Source organism: Acomys russatus, chromosome 10 (genome assembly GCF_903995435.1).
Source record: "Acomys russatus chromosome 10, mAcoRus1.1, whole genome shotgun sequence".
NCBI lineage: Eukaryota > Metazoa > Chordata > Mammalia > Rodentia > Muridae > Acomys > Acomys russatus.
Genome location: NC_067146.1, coordinates 11429469 through 11445738, shown reverse-complemented (window position 1 = coordinate 11445738; position 16270 = coordinate 11429469). Strand labels below are relative to the sequence as shown.

The 16270-nt window shown below is 49.7% G+C and overlaps 1 long non-coding RNA gene across 1 annotated transcript; it reads left to right on the top strand.

Moving 5' to 3' along the window:
* Positions 1-2142: 2142 nt before the first annotated feature.
* On the top strand, positions 2143-2835 carry LOC127194233 (uncharacterized). Its single transcript, XR_007831248.1, has 3 exons — positions 2143-2313; positions 2350-2457; positions 2710-2835. It is a non-coding gene; the product is annotated as an uncharacterized LOC127194233 (long non-coding RNA).
* Positions 2836-16270: the final 13435 nt, after the last annotated feature.

The window sequence follows — 16270 nt, the reverse complement described above, 5'->3', positions numbered from 1 at the left end:
TGTGCGCTTCTTCGTACGTGGGTTCTGTGGTTTCACAATTGCCCGCTGCATGACCTGCCACACAGCAGAAAGAATGAGCCCTTTGAGATGGGACCAGCCTGCTGTCATCCTCCTTCCTGAAGCCACCAGCAGCTGCCTAGGAGAAGGCTCCAAGTGCCTGACCAGGGACAGTCTCAGTGTGTGCGCAGGCCTACCTTCTCCTCAGCTCACAGCTTTTTTTTTTTTTTTTTTTGGTTTTTTGGTTTTTTGGTTTTTTCAAGACAGGGTTTCTCTGTGTAGCCTTGGCTGTCCTGGACTCACTTTGTAGACCATGCTGGCCTCGAACTCACAGTGATCCGCCTGCCTCTGCCTCCAGAGTGCTGGGATTAAAGGTGTGTGCCACCACCTCCTGGCAGATCACAGCTCTTACTGCTCTCTTCTTCCTGTGTTCCCCACTGGTGTTCTCTCTGCTCTTCTCTCTCTGCCTCTGTCCCACACAGGGTCTTTGTACGTGGGAGTTTCCACAGTTGGAAGTACTCTTTTTCCACCTGGTCCACAGCCTCCCTTGTAGAGCAGATGCCATGTGAAATGGTTCTGAGGCCAGCACTCGCCATCTGTGCTATCTCACGTAGCCGTGGCTGACACAGGAAAGGTTTACAACTTGCTGGCTCTACACTTTGCTGGTTGTTGGGGACCCACGCTCTGTGACGTCCCGCCTAAGGTGGAGCGAGCCTCCACTGTCTGGAACAAGGTCTGCTCTCGGGCTGGACTTAGACACAGCTCTGGAGGCCATGAAATGACACATAGGGTTTATGCTCCTGAGTGACAAAGCAAGTAGATGGTGCCACTCAGCCACAGAGAGCCATATAGGCCAATCTAGCAGGTGTTCTGAAGGTAAGTGACTCTATGGGCCACTGCAATCCTTATACTGGTTTTATTTTTTTACACAGTGTTTCTCTAGTTTGAGGGAATAAAGGACAAACCTGTGTACCCATCACTCATTTGAGGCCTCAGACTGCCCTCCTTGTTACGTTCCTCCGTTTCCAAGGAGCAGCCACTGCGTAGCTTTTTAGCAGCTCTAAGTCAGTGTGGTGCTGCTGGTAAGAGGTGGGGCTTAGGGGAGGTCTCCAGATCCCTGGAGGGCATGCCCCTGGAAGGCATTGGGCACCCTGATCCTTTCCACCTCTTTTGCTCCTCGGGCTTAAGGTGCGCAAATTGGTTCCTCTATAGCTACATGGTCCTGCTGTGATGCACTGACTTGCCACAGGCTCCAAAGCAATGGAGCCAAACAGTCATGGCCTTGAACCTCCCAAACCATGCCTCAATGTCACCCCTCTATGTGGATTATCCAAATATGTGCCGTAGTAATGGAAATCTGACCAACATACACACCATGCCTTTATTACTTATTTGTGTTTGTTGACATATAGTGTACACGCATACATGTACCTGCTCATGTGTGTGCAGGAGCATATGTATGGCCACATGTAGTGAGAATTTTGGTGTCTTTAAAAATCTAGCTATGTTGTGTAAACATGTTTTTGTTTTAATCCCAGGTGTGGGATATGGGGCTGCTTCAGACTGTCCACAGCAGCTGACTGTGTGCCTCCTGTGTGCTCTGGCAGGGGCCATGATTCTGCCAGCTGAAGACAATTTGATTGTGGGGACTCTAGAGAGGGTATATAAAAAACCAGAGCCCCAAGAGAGGAGGCTGGCTATTCATCCTGCTGCTGCTGCTCCTGATGCTGTTGGTTTGTCAAGCGGTTGAGAAAAAAAGAGACAAGAAATTGGAGATGAGGATTGGACTTTTCCTAAGGAACTCAACGCCCCTAATCATCAGGAAGCAGTCTAAAAAGAACTCAACACCTCCTTTCCCCTGGAACCTTCTTTGTCTCCTACCTAGTGTTGGGGGGTTGGAAGGGATTAGGGTGGATAAGGGTTGGAAGGGAGGTAGAGATATAAAAACCCAAGTTAAATAGATAGACAAGATATGCCAGCAGCCGTGAATGTGCCTATGAAGGCTGGAGGGCAATGCTAGTATGTCTTTTCCATCTACTTGAGACACGGTAGACTCGGTGAACCAGAGCCGGTGGCTGGCTAGATGCGTTGGCCAGCAAGGTCTCGGGGTAGGCCTGCTTCTGAGCCCTTAGCAACGTCTGGGGGTCGGCCTGCTTCTGAGCCCTCAGCAACTTCTGGGGGTCTGCCTGCTTCTGAGCCCTCAGCAAGGCCTGGGGGTCGGCCTGCTTCTCAGCCCTCAGCAAGGCCTGGGGGTCGGCCTGCTTCTGAGCCCTCAGCAAGGCCTGGGGGTCGGCCTGCTTCTGAGCCCTCAGCAACGTCTGGGGGTCGGCCTGCTTCTGAGCCCTCAGCAAGGCCTGGGGGTCGGCCTGCTTCTGAGCCCTCAGCAAGGCCTGGGGGTCGGCCTGCTTCTGAGCCCTCAGCAACGTCTGGGGGTCGGCCTGCTTCTGAGCCCTCAGCAACGTCTGGGGGTCGGCCTGCTTCTGAGCCCTCAGCAACGTCTGGGGGTCGGCCTGCTTCTGAGCCCTCAGCAACGTCTGGGGGTCGGCCTGCTTCTGATCCCTCAGCAACGTCTGGGGGTCGGCCTGCTTCTGAGCCCTCAGCAACGTCTGGGGGTCGGCCTGCTTCTGAGCCCTCAGCAAGGCCTGGGGGTCGGCCTGCTTCTGAGCCCTCAGCAACGTCTGGGGATCGGCCTGCTTCTGAGCCCTCAGCAAGGCCTGGGGGTCGGCCTGCTTCTGCGCCCTCAGCACTAGAGTTACAGATGCTCACCATGTGCTCAGCTTGTTATACGGGTGCTGGGGATTCAAACCCAGGTCCGCATGCTTGCTCAGCTAGCCTTTTTTTATTCACGGAGACGTCTCCCCAGCATCCAATCTTTTATGTTTAGTTTCACCTATCCATGTGTTGTTGCTTAGTTCTAGCAATTTTGGACTCCTGAAAATGGCTGTGTTTTTTAATCGCTTCTTTCAGTAATAAACGCAATGCTTATGTTTCACGCAGACTGACGGAGGTCATCTTTTGAATGTATCCATGTTAATGTTGGGGGTATGTTGGGTCTCTGTAGACTTGTTTTTGTGAGTATTTAAACATATATCTTGTAGGTAGGAAGCTGCTCAACTATATATCGGACGAGAGCAATGATCTTTAGCAGCTAGTGTCAAGTCACTTTCAAAGTGAGCCACATCCCCCAGTGCCACCAGCAGCAGCAGCACGACTTCGCCCCGTGGCACAGAGCCTTCCCTAACACTTGCTAGTCTACACTGCGACTTTTGCCAGTCTGACAGGGACACAGGGTCTCATCAGGGCTCGCCTTCATAGCTAACCAGGCGTCCTTCTGGTTACAGCGGGAAGTTCGAGCTTGCAGTCCTGGCATCATTACTAAAGCAATCCTCTTATTCGCTAACATGTCTGGATTTAGACAGTGAGTTTTCCTCCATCATGGAGAATTTTCCTTTTGGCCTCTTTAGCTGAAGAAGGCCACTGATGTGCTCAAATGACTCCGAGGAAGGGAGAGAAACTGGGGGTGGATCTAGAGAATGGAGGAAAAAAGCCAAATGGGGCGGAAACCAAACTTACTAACTGCAATTAGCCAGCCTGACTCGGAGTGGCCACCTCTAAAGCAATGTGAGACGGAGCCAACTCCTGGGCACAGCAGACGGGTTGGAGCAACAGAATCCGGAGCCAAACGGAGGGAATTGGTTCCTCAGAAACGGCTCAAGTCACAGTCATTGTTTAAAAGCTAGTCACAGGGTCTCCTGGGGTCTGTAACAACAGTTCCCTTACAAGTGGACTCAGGAAAGCAAACAGCAGTGCTCTCACCTCGCGAGACCCAACTTTCCTACTCACGTAACATTGAATCCCCACATCCCCAAAGGGGAATCAAATACATAACTCTTATAGTTTATACTGAAGGGGATGCTTACCGTCGTTAAAAATGTTTTATAGCGTTACCTTGTCATTTTCTTCAAAGAAAACCTGGAAAGGCATTTCTTTTTTTCTTTTTCTTTTTTTTTTTTTTTTTTTTTCAGTTGTCTGGATGAGGAAGCCCAGTGTTGGGGGCAGAGTCCTTCCTTGCCTCAGAGGCTCTGAGCTGAAGACTTGGCCAGCAGAGCCCATTGTGCTAGGCAGATATAAGTTGAATACACACACGCCTGCTGGGGACTAAACAGTAAGTTATTTCTGGCCCAGTCTCTGTCTTCATTCCTAATATGCAATGTTTCCACATTCTAAGTCCAGCTATTTCTTACCCCTTGAACAAAATTATCCCAAGATAAGCTTGACAAATGGTTTTTTTTTTTTTTTCCTATTTATAAAACTTCCATAGAGGACGTAGCTCACTCAGTAGAACAAAGGATTCTTAATCAACTGGCTCATTTGGTGGAGCAGAGGACTTTTAATGATCTCTTAAAACTCAGGGATTCCCAGCATCTGTCATGATCCCCCTCTGGTGAGAGTGGGGAGATAGAGGGACCCAGAGGGTCCAGCAACCCTACAATAAGACCATCAAGGCTGGATCTGGACACAGGGGCCCTGTACAACTACTGTACCAACCAAGGACAATGCATGCAGCAAACCTAGATCCCCTATTCAGATCTAGCCAATGGACAGCACATTCTCCACAGTTGTGTGGAGAGCGGAGACTGACTCTGACATGAACTCTGGTGCCCCCAATTTGATCCCTTCCCTTTGATGGGGAGGCCTGGTGGAACTCAGAGAAGGGGAGGCAGGCTATCAAGATGAGACCTGACAGGCTGTGGTCATATGGTGGGGGAGGAGGTCCCCTTCCATCACAGACCTAGGGGAGGGGAATAAGGTGAAAGAGGGAGGGAGGGGAAACAGGAAGATACAAGTGAGGGCATAATAATTGGGATATAACCTGAATAAATTATTTAAAAAATAAAAACTGCAGGGACTTTCATCTGCATCTCTCAAAAACTGGGAGAGATAAACACATTTTAAAAATTCCGCCTTACAGGCTGGAGAGATGCCTCAAAGGTTAACAGCACTGGCTCTTTCTCCAAAGGTCCTGAGTTCAATTCCCAGCAACCACATGGTGGCTCACAACCATCTACAAGGAGATCTGGTGCCCTCTTCTGGTAGACAGGCATACATGTGGGCAGAATATTGTATAAATAATAATTGTTTTAAAATTTCCACCTTAGGCCAGGCACAGTGGCACACGCCTGTAATCCCTGTGCTTGGGAGGCAGAGGCAGGTGGATCTCTGTGAGTTCGAGGCCAGCCTGGTCTACAAAGTGAGTCTAGGATAGCCAGGGCTACACAGAGAAACCCTGTCTTGGATGGAGGAGGGGGGGTGGGCGGGAGGGGAAATCCCACCTTAGAAAGAAGCTGAGCATGAAGCTCTCACTGTTTCTAAAATCTTAAGCAACAGACACATGTTTCTGAGAAACTGTTTAGTTGACCCAGGTGAAAGTATGTCTTCCGTGAGCACAGATTTCCAGCTGACCAGATCGAACCCCACATGGTCTCCTGCTGGCCTCCAGTTTGGTCTCTGTTGCTGTGATAAAACACTGACCTGGAGAGATGGCTCAGAGGTTAAGATCACCATCTGCTCTTCTGAAGGTCCCGAGTTCAATTCCCAGCAACCACATGGTGGCAAACAACCATCCGTAATGGGGTCTGGTGCCTTCTTGCGGTGGGCAGGCACACGTGTGGGCAGAATACTGTATAAGTAATAAATAAATCTTAAAAAAAAAAAAAAAAAAAAAAAAAAAAAAAAAAAAACACTGACCAAAACCGCCTGAGGGAGGAAATTGCTTAGCTGACTCACAGGCCATCATCAAGGGATGCCAAGGCAGAGACCTGGAGGCAGGAACCGAAGCAGAGACGAAAGAGGAAAGCTGTTCGTGGCCTGCTTCCCTGCCTTGCTCAGCTGGCTGTTTTACAGCCCAGGTCCCCCTGCCCAGGGGTGGCACCACCCGCAGCTCTCCGGTATCAAGACAATGCCCACAGGCCAATCTGCTGGTGGCAATTGCTCAGTCGTGGGCCTCTCTTTTCAGGTTGGTAAAAATGACTACCACATCCCTCAGGTCTCCAAAGCACAAATGACAGGGTGGAAATGGTGGCGCGTGCCTGTGATTCTAGCACATGGGAGGTGGGACAACCCACGCAAAGTCGAAGTCGGCCTGGTGTTCCTGGAGTTTCAGGCCATGAGGGGCTATACAGCGAAACTCTGCATAAACTAAACAAAGAACAACAACAAAAACCCAAAAGGCAAAACAAAACAAAATAAAAAGTCTCTCCTGGGGGCTGAGGGGCTGGTTAAATAAGCCTAGCTGACTCCATGGCAGGTTTCAGTGTCTTGTTAGCTTAGAGCAGGCCTCAGCCTCCTTCCATTCCTCAGAAATGAGCTCAGCACTCACTGGGAAGGCTGTAGAAAATGGACAGCCAATCAGAGACGGCCCAGCCACCTGAACAGAGGAAGATACTATTGCTTAAGGTTGACTTAATGCTGGTCTAATTGCTTAAGGATGATTTACTGCCGGTCTGGAAATCTCTTGTCTTATGATTAACTAATGACCCTAAGTTTGTCCTCACTTTCTTAGTTTGAATGCTCCAATCATGTTAAAGATTGCCTAAACCCCATTGAAATTCCCCCAAATGCCATTAAAAGGAGCCTGCGAGGTTACCTCCGTTCGACTCCAGCACGCTGGATTTCTGCCGAATAAATGCTCTTTGCCACTTGCATACTATTTGAGTCTGTGGTCTTTTCTTCGGTACACTCAAGATGCTAGCACTCCAAAGAAATAGAAAGCAGATCACTACGGCAGCACCTCAGCTATGGATACACAGTAGGAAAGGAATCGGGAGCTGATCTGTTTAGAGTGCTTCTTCCCTGAGCTATGCTGGCAGGCACAGTGATGAGGGAGTTAGGAAGCCCCCATGGCTGTACTTTCCAATATGGAAGCCGTTACTCACAGGAAACTGTGCTCCCACCACTGACATGGACAACAAGGCAGGAAGTCATTTTGGCTCATGCTGTCATGGTAGTGGAGATACGTTGGCAAAGATTGTGTGGATCAAGGTGGCCAGGAAACAGTCATGGGTCCCCAGTGACATACTCTCCCCATAAAGCTCTGCCCCTTGAAGTTTCCAGAACTTCTCAAAAGAGACCGATGGATGGCTGGGGAGCAAGCACTGAACACACAAGCCTCTAGGGGAACAGTTCACATCTAAACCACCATGGCTATCTCCATTCTCAATGAAATAAAATTTAGAAGTCAGCTGCTAAAAAAAAAAAAAAAAAAAAAAAAAAAAAAAAAAAAAAAAAAAAAAAAAGTCACTTGCTCAGTGGCATTGGCAACATTTAAAGGACTCAGTGGCCACAGCACCTAGCCAGTGAACACTCGGCAGCACTGTTGCCATGGAGAACGAGGTTTCCCATGGTGCTTTGGTGTCTGCTTTGGTGGTGTATTTCAAGATGGGTCTGAGGCAGGAGGATCACAAGTTCAAGTCCTTAGCTGGGCTGCAGTGTGAGTTCAGTGCTGGCCAGGGCAACTTAGTGAAAGCCTCTCCCAAACGGTGAAAGGGGGAGTGGCGAGGTAGCTCAGTGGCAGAATGTTTGCCTGGTGTGCACGGGTTCAATCCTAGTACTGAGAACAAAAACCAAACAACCATGTGAGTGGCATCCGGTGCTTCCTTGGGGACAAGGTGCCCCCTTGTTTATCTCCACATTCTTCTATCCTTACTGGAAACTTCCAGTTTAGAAACTCCCAGGGGTGTCAGGAAAACACTTGAGCAGTGACATTGAAAGCCAGGTGACAAGAACAGGAGTCTCAAGTGGGCAGCCTCCGAGGCCGCGTGACCTCTATTTAGCTCTTGATCCCTCCGGCCACACAGTCTCTTCCATCAGCAAGTCTCCACGAATGCATCCATCTATGTCCCTGGCTCAGGTGAGAGGGAAGCTAGCACAGCCCTCCCAGGATGCCTCCCCTGCCCTGCCCTCAGGGCTGCAGTCACTGTTCCAACCTGGAGCTCAGTGCTCTCTGCCTGCGAAGCCTTTGTGGACTTCTCAGAACAGAAAGAAAACCTGCTGCTGCAGGAAGAAACCAGGCTGCGAACGCACAGGGCAGGACAAGATGGGGCAGGATGGAGAGGCCGGAGCTGGGTTGGAGTTGTTCTTGCTCATTCCCTTGGAATTCACTGGCTCTCCAAACACTGTGGGTGTCAACAGCGAGGCTTCTTTTTCTGGGCGAGTGACCTCGCTCCAGGCTCCCTGCAGCTGGAGGCTATCTTCATGCAGTCTCCATCTGCCATTAAAACCAGAGAACTGCACACAGCAGCATGAATTTTCTCGGACGGAAGTAAGTGACCAAGCTCTTCCATCTACAAATCCAGAACTAAAGAGACAGGGCTAGCGATGGCTTCGCAGTTCAGAGCACTGGCTGCTCTTATAGAGGACTCAAGTCCAATTCCCAGCACCCACATAGTGGCTCATGAGTCTATAACTGCAGCTCCAGGAGATCCGATGTCCTCTTCTGGCTTTCAAATGCACTAGGCACACATGTGGTACACAGATTTACATGCAGGCAAAAGACCCATACGTGAAAAAATAATTTTAAAAAGTGAAAAGACACATTTTTACATGAAAGAAGTCCAGGGTACATGATCTGCCAGTGCTTCCTCAATAGATGACTTTAACAGGTGGGTTTCCATATACTTTACATACGTGGCTAACACAGAATGTGCACGTGGGCACACGTGTATGTGTGGAGAGGTGAGGGGGAGAACATACGCATCACTGAGGCTGGCACGTGACTGTGGGAGTGGGTAAGCTGCAGCTGGCTCCAGGCTTGGCAAGAGTTAGGGTTGAGGTCTTGAGTCTGGAGGTGGAGGAGGGAGTCAGCAAGAGTCGTTCTTTGAAGGGACCTGCTCAAAGGCCTTAGGGCCTTCAGCTGATTAGATGAGACCCATGCATCCTGTGAAGGGCGATACGTCTTACTCAACTCTGATTTTAGAATAGCTACACTGCCAGCCACAGGGGTACATGCCTGCACTATGAAGGCAGAGACAGGAGGATGGAGAGATTACAGTCAGCCTGGGCTATACAATTAAAGTTTTATTTTATTTTATTTTTTTAAAAAAGGCCTTTATTGAGGCATAATCGGTAGGCAAGAAAATGCATATAGACAATGTACACAATTTGAGGCATTTGAACATGTGCCTACAGCTGTGAAAAGTATCACCACAATCCAGATAAAAGACCCCATCACCCCAAGTGCTTGCCTGAGTACCCACTGCCTCATTTCCTTGTATGAGAGTAGGAACATGGTCCACCAGACTTACCTTCTTCAGTAGTTTTAAGTGAGCGTTCAACATGGCTGGCCCTGTGCTGTGTGGCTCCTTAGAACAAACTCCTCCTCCTGTTAAAGTAACCCTGGCCACTTAAAGCCTGCCTGTGTGCTATGCTGACAAATATTTACACCAGCTTCTGGTAGTGTGTGTGGGCAAGTTGTAGCTTTTGCCAATTTTCACATTACAACTCCTTTTGACATGGCTATCTCTGGCTAGAGATGGCAACCCTGTAATTGTAACACTTAGCTCTCAAGGGCTCCCATAGAGTTGGTGTGCACCCATGGGGATCTGGGCTTCGCTTCTGTTTCTCATGGTAGTGTTTTTAGCCTGCACCTGGATGCTTTTGTCCATTCCTCAGCATGATACCCAGGCTGCCTCTAAGTCTGCTCCAGCGAGTGTCCCCCAGTGCCCTCAGGCACAAGTGTGCAAGCATTCCTGCAGTGCACACTTCTCAAAGTGGCTGCCCCAGGCCACCCACTCACCAGAGCTGAAATCCTGTTTGCCCACAGCTCTATCAAGCATGTGGGATGGACAGACTGACTTTTGCCAAGCCGAAGCCGGTAGGTGGTCTCATGTCACTACCCGCGTTTCCTGTATTTTCTTCTATATTTAACTCCATGCTGTAATTATCTATCTCTGGCTAGATACAGAAGTACCAAAAGTCCAGACCCTAAATTATGGTAGCATGGCTGTGGAGCTTTTATATACACTTAGGGAGATACATATGCAGACCTTTGAGGGTTTAGGAACAGAAGCCGTGTCAGTGCTGGCTCCCACTTTGGCTTCATCGAGTGTGCTAGATACTCAGCTAAGGCAAGGCTAAAGGAGTGTGACGCTGGAGAGAGGCTGTGGGTCCGCCTGCCATCGTCCTTAGCCATCCTCACATGGGCATTATCACCAAGCTCATGTCCTCCTGCTGCAGCACCAGGCTTTCCTATAAACACACGGCAGCCCGTGTGTCAGGCGAGAATTTCAACATGGTTTACCTTCATGCTCTGAATGGAGCAGAAAGTGTTCTGTCAGCGATGGGAGCGGGAGAGGAGGCAGCTCTCGCTCACAGGAGGCACCCAGGATGTGCATCTTACAAACATTTCTTCACAGACATCGAGGAACACAGAGCCCCCACAGGTCACTGCTTTACAGCCTGCCATTTTGCTCTCTCGCTACTGCTCACTTTAATATCTAAGGTTCACTTTTTTTCTGCTCCTTTGTAATAATTAAATAATGATTTAGCACACTACAACTGGGCACAAGCTTCCCTGTATGCCTAGTTTTCCATGCAGGCCTCATGGCACCAAAGGGCAGGAAGCTCGGGGAAATTGTGGGGGGATAAACACGCATATGGCTACAGAAAGGGTCTAGTGTGTGAGTTGTCGTGCTTGTGAGACAAGCATCCCTCAATGTCTGTGTTCCACAGATGACAACAGGCAGGATGTGCCCGCAGGACCAGTGAAGGTGCGGTGCAGACCCCAGCCTAGAGCTGGGTGACAGGAAGCAAGTCTAAAGAAGGCGGCGGCAGGTATGAGATGCCCCAGGATGAGGCCTCTCTGTTAGAGCAGCCGCTGGCTTTGAACTTCCAAGAAGAACAGGAGAAATGGAACTTGACTTAGGTTAACAATTAGGTGACTCACCACCCTGGGATATAAGCCAACGGTTACAAAACGGAAGGCCAGTGATTGGCATCCCAGGTACACACTGACATTGCCACGGCCTCTGCTGGGTGTCAGTGTCAGGTGCTCAGTGTGTCTGTGTCACTGTGTCTAACAGGAAGGTCTGAGGAGCAGTGAGCCACCCACACCGGAGACTAATATTTCTAATTCTTATCTGAGGGATTTCCCCTCCAACTTTGCTAGACTGTAAACTTGAACTGAGAACGTGAATAGTGCAGCCCCTGGCTATGCCAGAGGATCCCTGAAGAAGGCAGTGACATCCTCTGGAGTGAGGTGAGGGGTGGGGGTGGGGCAGACACTAAAGAACCCTTTGCCCACTGCTTCTCTGCCTTATAGAAGGATGTAACTTTTATGTGACTTCTGACTTTAAACACTGGCTGCTGTTACTTTCTTCTGAGTACGGCACTGCATACCTGCACTCCCAATGCGTGGGACGCAGAACTGTGAGTATCAGATCACTCTGGACTCCGTAAGACCCTGCCTCAAAAAATTTAAAAAACAAGCTGGGCTGTGGTAGTGGACACCTTCCAATCCTAGCACTTTGGAGGCAGAGGCCGGTGAATTCTCTGTGAGTCTAGAACAAAGCAAGTCTAGGATAGCCAGAGCTGTTACACAGAGAAACCCTGTCTTGAAAAACAAAAAGCAAAAACAAAAACTAACAACAATAACAACAACAAACCCAAAACAAAACCAAAAACTGACCTGATGGAGCAGAACCAGCCCAGGCAGGACCAATATGGCAAGTAACTTGGGGCACATGGCTGGGCAACAGCAAGAAAAGGGTTATCTGCCCAACAGGTAACAGATGGGAATTTTCCAGTGGTTTTCCTTATGCCCACGGATACACAGACCTGCTAAAGTCAGACAGAACTGAGTTCAAATCCCGCCTGTGCTGTTCAGCAGTTGCGCAGATGACTTGTCCCCATGGAGCCTCAGAATGTACATGCCCTGCCTGTGGGGAGGGTTATGCAAGGAGTTTAGGCCTGGCCCAGGATTACTACATGCCTGAAAGACAGATGGTGACAGCAACTGCCAGTTTTTAATCTCTCGTGAGATTTTTTTTTTTTTTCCCAAGTCCAAAATCAAATTGAAAAGTGGTCGGATCTGCATTCCTGGCTTAACTTCACACACCTCGTCAGGGATGCTCACATTATATAAGTTGAGGCATCCTGATATTAACAAGAGTTATCTTTCTCACCTGTGCAATGGGTCCACACATGTCCCATGGGTCCATGGGGGCGGGGAGCTAGGGCAAACCTCTATCTTGGCTGGGTTTCTGTGCATGCTTTGCATCTGGCACGTGGGGCACTCAGCAGGCACCAGCCCCATTTTTTTCCATAACCTTCTAACTATGGGGGTCCAGAGCTGAGCCCCTAAGGGGCACACACTGGAGGAATGATTCTGGCCACCTGAGATCTCTCTTCAGGGTCTGAGGTCAGGCTCGTGTTTTCATAGATACTCAGATTTTTCATATCCAAGGGATATGCTGCCTGGCTCCATTTTATGGAAGAGCAGAAACAGATCAGCAGCTTGCAAAGGCCCTGGCTCTGGAGTGGTGTTTAGTCTACTCAAGACAGACACTGGGACCTGCTGTAGCATGGGTTTGGAGGTGGCTTGGAGGGCACTGCCTAGGGAAGGTGAAGCAAGGCCAGATCTTAGGCTCTGACCATGGTGCTGAATGCTCCTGTAACATAACTCCTACAGCGGCCGAAGGAAGCCCAAGAGTGGTGGGGGTGCTGGAAGAGCTTCAGGAGAGTAGACACATGCCCTCCTCCCCGCTGGAGTTCCACTAGCTGCCTGCCTAAGTTGCCGAGTGCCTCCACTCCCTGACCTCCATGAGAGGAGTGAGACACGGGAGAGAATTCTTTGCTAAGATGAACGTCCAGTTCCTGTGCATCATCTAAACTTGAGTAGTGTCTGAAGAGTCAGTCACAATACACCCTGGCTGCAAAAGCAAACTGCCAACGGGCTGCACGCAGTATGATGTTCCCAGGTGTGGAGAACACCAGACATGTATGTGACAGTTCCTGGGACAGTGACCCCTTAAACTTTCTACTTTTCAATGTTGCCTGCTTCGGTGAGGACGCCCCACAGATGTGGGCTCTCAGGAGACTTGTCATGGGAAAATTTCGTGTCCTCTACAGACAAAGTGTGCAGGAAAAAGCCCTTTGGGCCCTGGATATGCAGAGAGTTTACATTAAAAGGCTAACAGACGGCAGGGTGTGGTGGTGCACGCCTTTAATCCTAGTACTCAGGAGACTGTTGGCAGATGGATCTCTGGGTTTGAGGCTAGTTTGGCCTATATAGCGAATTCCAGGCCAGTCAGAACTACATTGAGACCCCATCTTAAAGAGAGAAAAAGAAAAGTTATACACTCAGCTGGGTGAGAAAACAGTACGATGAGGTGTGTGGCCAGAGATGACACATGGGAAGGACAGTGTTCTACCTTGAAAAGTAACTAAAGAAAAACCTTTGAGTTCTGAGTTCTAGTCTTTTTTTTAAAAAAGATTTTATTTATTTATTGTATATGAGTGCTCTATTTGCATGTATACCTGCAGGCCAGAAGCGGGCACTATATCACATTATAGACAGTTGTGAGCCACCATGTGGTTGCTGGGAATTGAACTCAGGACCTCTGGAAGAGCAGCCAGTGCTCTTAACCACTGAGCCATCTCTCCAGCCCTGAGTTCTAGTCTTGACCACCTATTCCAGCTATGGGAAAACATATTTAACTGTATGTGTGCGTTTATGTGTGCCCATGCATGTTCATGTGTACAGGGACATGTATGTGCACATATATGTATCTGTGAAGGCTGATTGGCTAGAAAGCTCCAGGAATTTGCCTGCCTCTGCTTCCCCAGAGCAGGGATTGTAAGCAGCCGTCACTGTGCTCACAGCTTTTCAGTATGTGGTTTCCAGGAAGCAAACCCAAGCTCTCATGCTTGTTCCAGGCATGGAGTTGCATGTTGCTGTGACGCCCTGGTCATGGCCCTTGCTGGGTGTCTTCGGGATTGCATCCCTCCCTCCGAGGGCTGCCAAGCAGGAAGTGGGTGCTTAAGCATGAGCAAGTCGGGACAAAGCGTGGTTAGCCTGCTCCGAGGACGCAAACGGTAGTCCCACCTCCACACTGTGCCCCAGCACAAGCAGAGGTCGGAATGCGGGGGAGGCATGAACAAAAGGACACGCCGGAATGTGTCTAGGAGGAGCACGCCATGCCAGGAACTTTTCCTCTGGCTGGCCTAGGTGAACATCAGGACTGTTTCCCCACTCCCATGCCTTCTGGGGTCTCTTCTCCAGCAGACCTGTAGCATCACACTCAGCCTGGCCAATGCTCAGGTTGAGGCCAGAGTCTCGTGCGCGAGTGCGTGCTAGGGTAAGCATTCTGCCTTCTAAACTAATCCCTAGCAGGAAAATAAGGCCTAGCAATTAGTGTAACTGTGTCAACAGGGTCTGGGGATGGCCTGAGGAGCAGGGTTCTGGACCTCAGTGCCTAGTGTCAGCACACTGCTGATGCCATGCATAAAGTGAAGAGGTGACCACTTGTCCTGAGTCCTTCGGGACACACGGCAGACCCCACATGATATTGGAGTAAAGGTGTGAGCTCTGGAAAAGCCCCCTGCCCCGCCCATCCCTAGAACCCAGCCTATCCTCACTAGAAAGGCCAGCGCCAACGTCCATGAGTTTTCTTGCTATACACACTTTCACTATGCAGCTTTAACGAGGTACTTACTGCTGACTCTGCCTTCCAGCAGGGAATCAGGCTAGTGGCTGTTAATGCCTAGTCTCTGCCCAGGACCCCTTCCAAGTTCATTTCCAAATTGTTAGGAGACTCCCGCCACTCGCCTGCTGCCCAGCTGCTGAATCTCTAGATTGCTGATATTTTCTCTCAGCTGCCTCAACTCTACTGCTTTTGTTTCCTGACTTCTGCAGAGAATAACTGAGCCGAGATTATAGCAAGGCTCAGCCTATCATCCAATCTAGGCCTTTCAGCCCCTTCTCCTGCCTGCCTCCAGGCTGTGTCCTCTTACCTATTCATTCACTGGAAGGGAGCTGCAGAGAGAGGCGTCTGTTTTTACACACATGTTCCATATGTAAGGGTGAGTCAGCTCAGTGTAAGTTACTACAGCCAGGGTCTCGGGATGCCTGAGGAGCAGAGTTCTGCTGATGTTCAGAAGGTCCCTATCAAGCACATTGCTGCCGGGCTACTCAGGTGGCCATGTCTACGGGCTCCTTTAAAGTTTTAAAAGACGCCTCCTTTAAAAGTATATCCAACGGCTATCCTTTTTTTCCAAGACCAGTTCTAACAGCTAAGACGGCTGGCACCCAACTGGCACACTCTAGTGCCTCTGTCGTGTCACCTCCTGCCACATCAAGCCTTTGGCATGGTTCTGGTGACTCAACCCCTGCCAGGCCCACACCATTTGTGCCCAACCCATGGTGGGTGACAGCCAACATGTTTGGGTTGGTACAGGTTGGTAGTAGGCCATATCTCCTGGACTTCATTTCAGAGGTAGTGTCTGCAGGTGGTAGATGCACCACCTTTGACTTTCTCTTTGACTTCCCACTATGAGCTCAACGGACAAGCAACCCCTTGCTCCACCTTCGAGCTCCTTCGCTTTGAGGAGGCAGCATTTTGTGCTTACTGCCCCACGTGTCTCTGGCTTCAGAAAGGGTCGGCCCTGACACAGCAAGTCAGCACAGCTCGGCCCAAAACTCTCTGGCCGCACCCACATACCAAAGCAGTGCCAATGCCAGTGTGCCCTACAAAGGTGCCCATCTATTGTTTGCTCCATAGACCAAGGAGCCTGGTAGAGTTTCTTTCCAACTCCCTCAGTCCCCATGAAAGTCCCAGGACATGCTGCTGCACCGCTCGGCTTCTCGGCAAAAGGGTAATTGCTGGTAGAGCTGCCGTCCTAGCCAAGTACTTTAATGAAGTAACTTTCCCTCTGCAGGCTCAGGTCTATACATAAGGGGCATCACTAATCTGCAGTCCATAATGCTTCGGGCCAGTTATGGGTCAGAAACTAGTGGGTGCCTCAAGTGGAAAATTCCACACCTCACCTTGTGTGATGGACTGCAGTAACTAAGCTGCCTTAGAAATAATGCGTGAAATTACCTTCAGGCTGTGTGTATAGGCACACGCACACGCGCACACGCGTGCACACACACACACATGAAACACAAATCAATGTCATACAAAATTTGAGTCTCACCTGCATGTTTTTCATCACACATATACAAACACTCCTTAACCCTAAGCTCTTCTGGGCCTGAGTACTGTATGTAAGACTG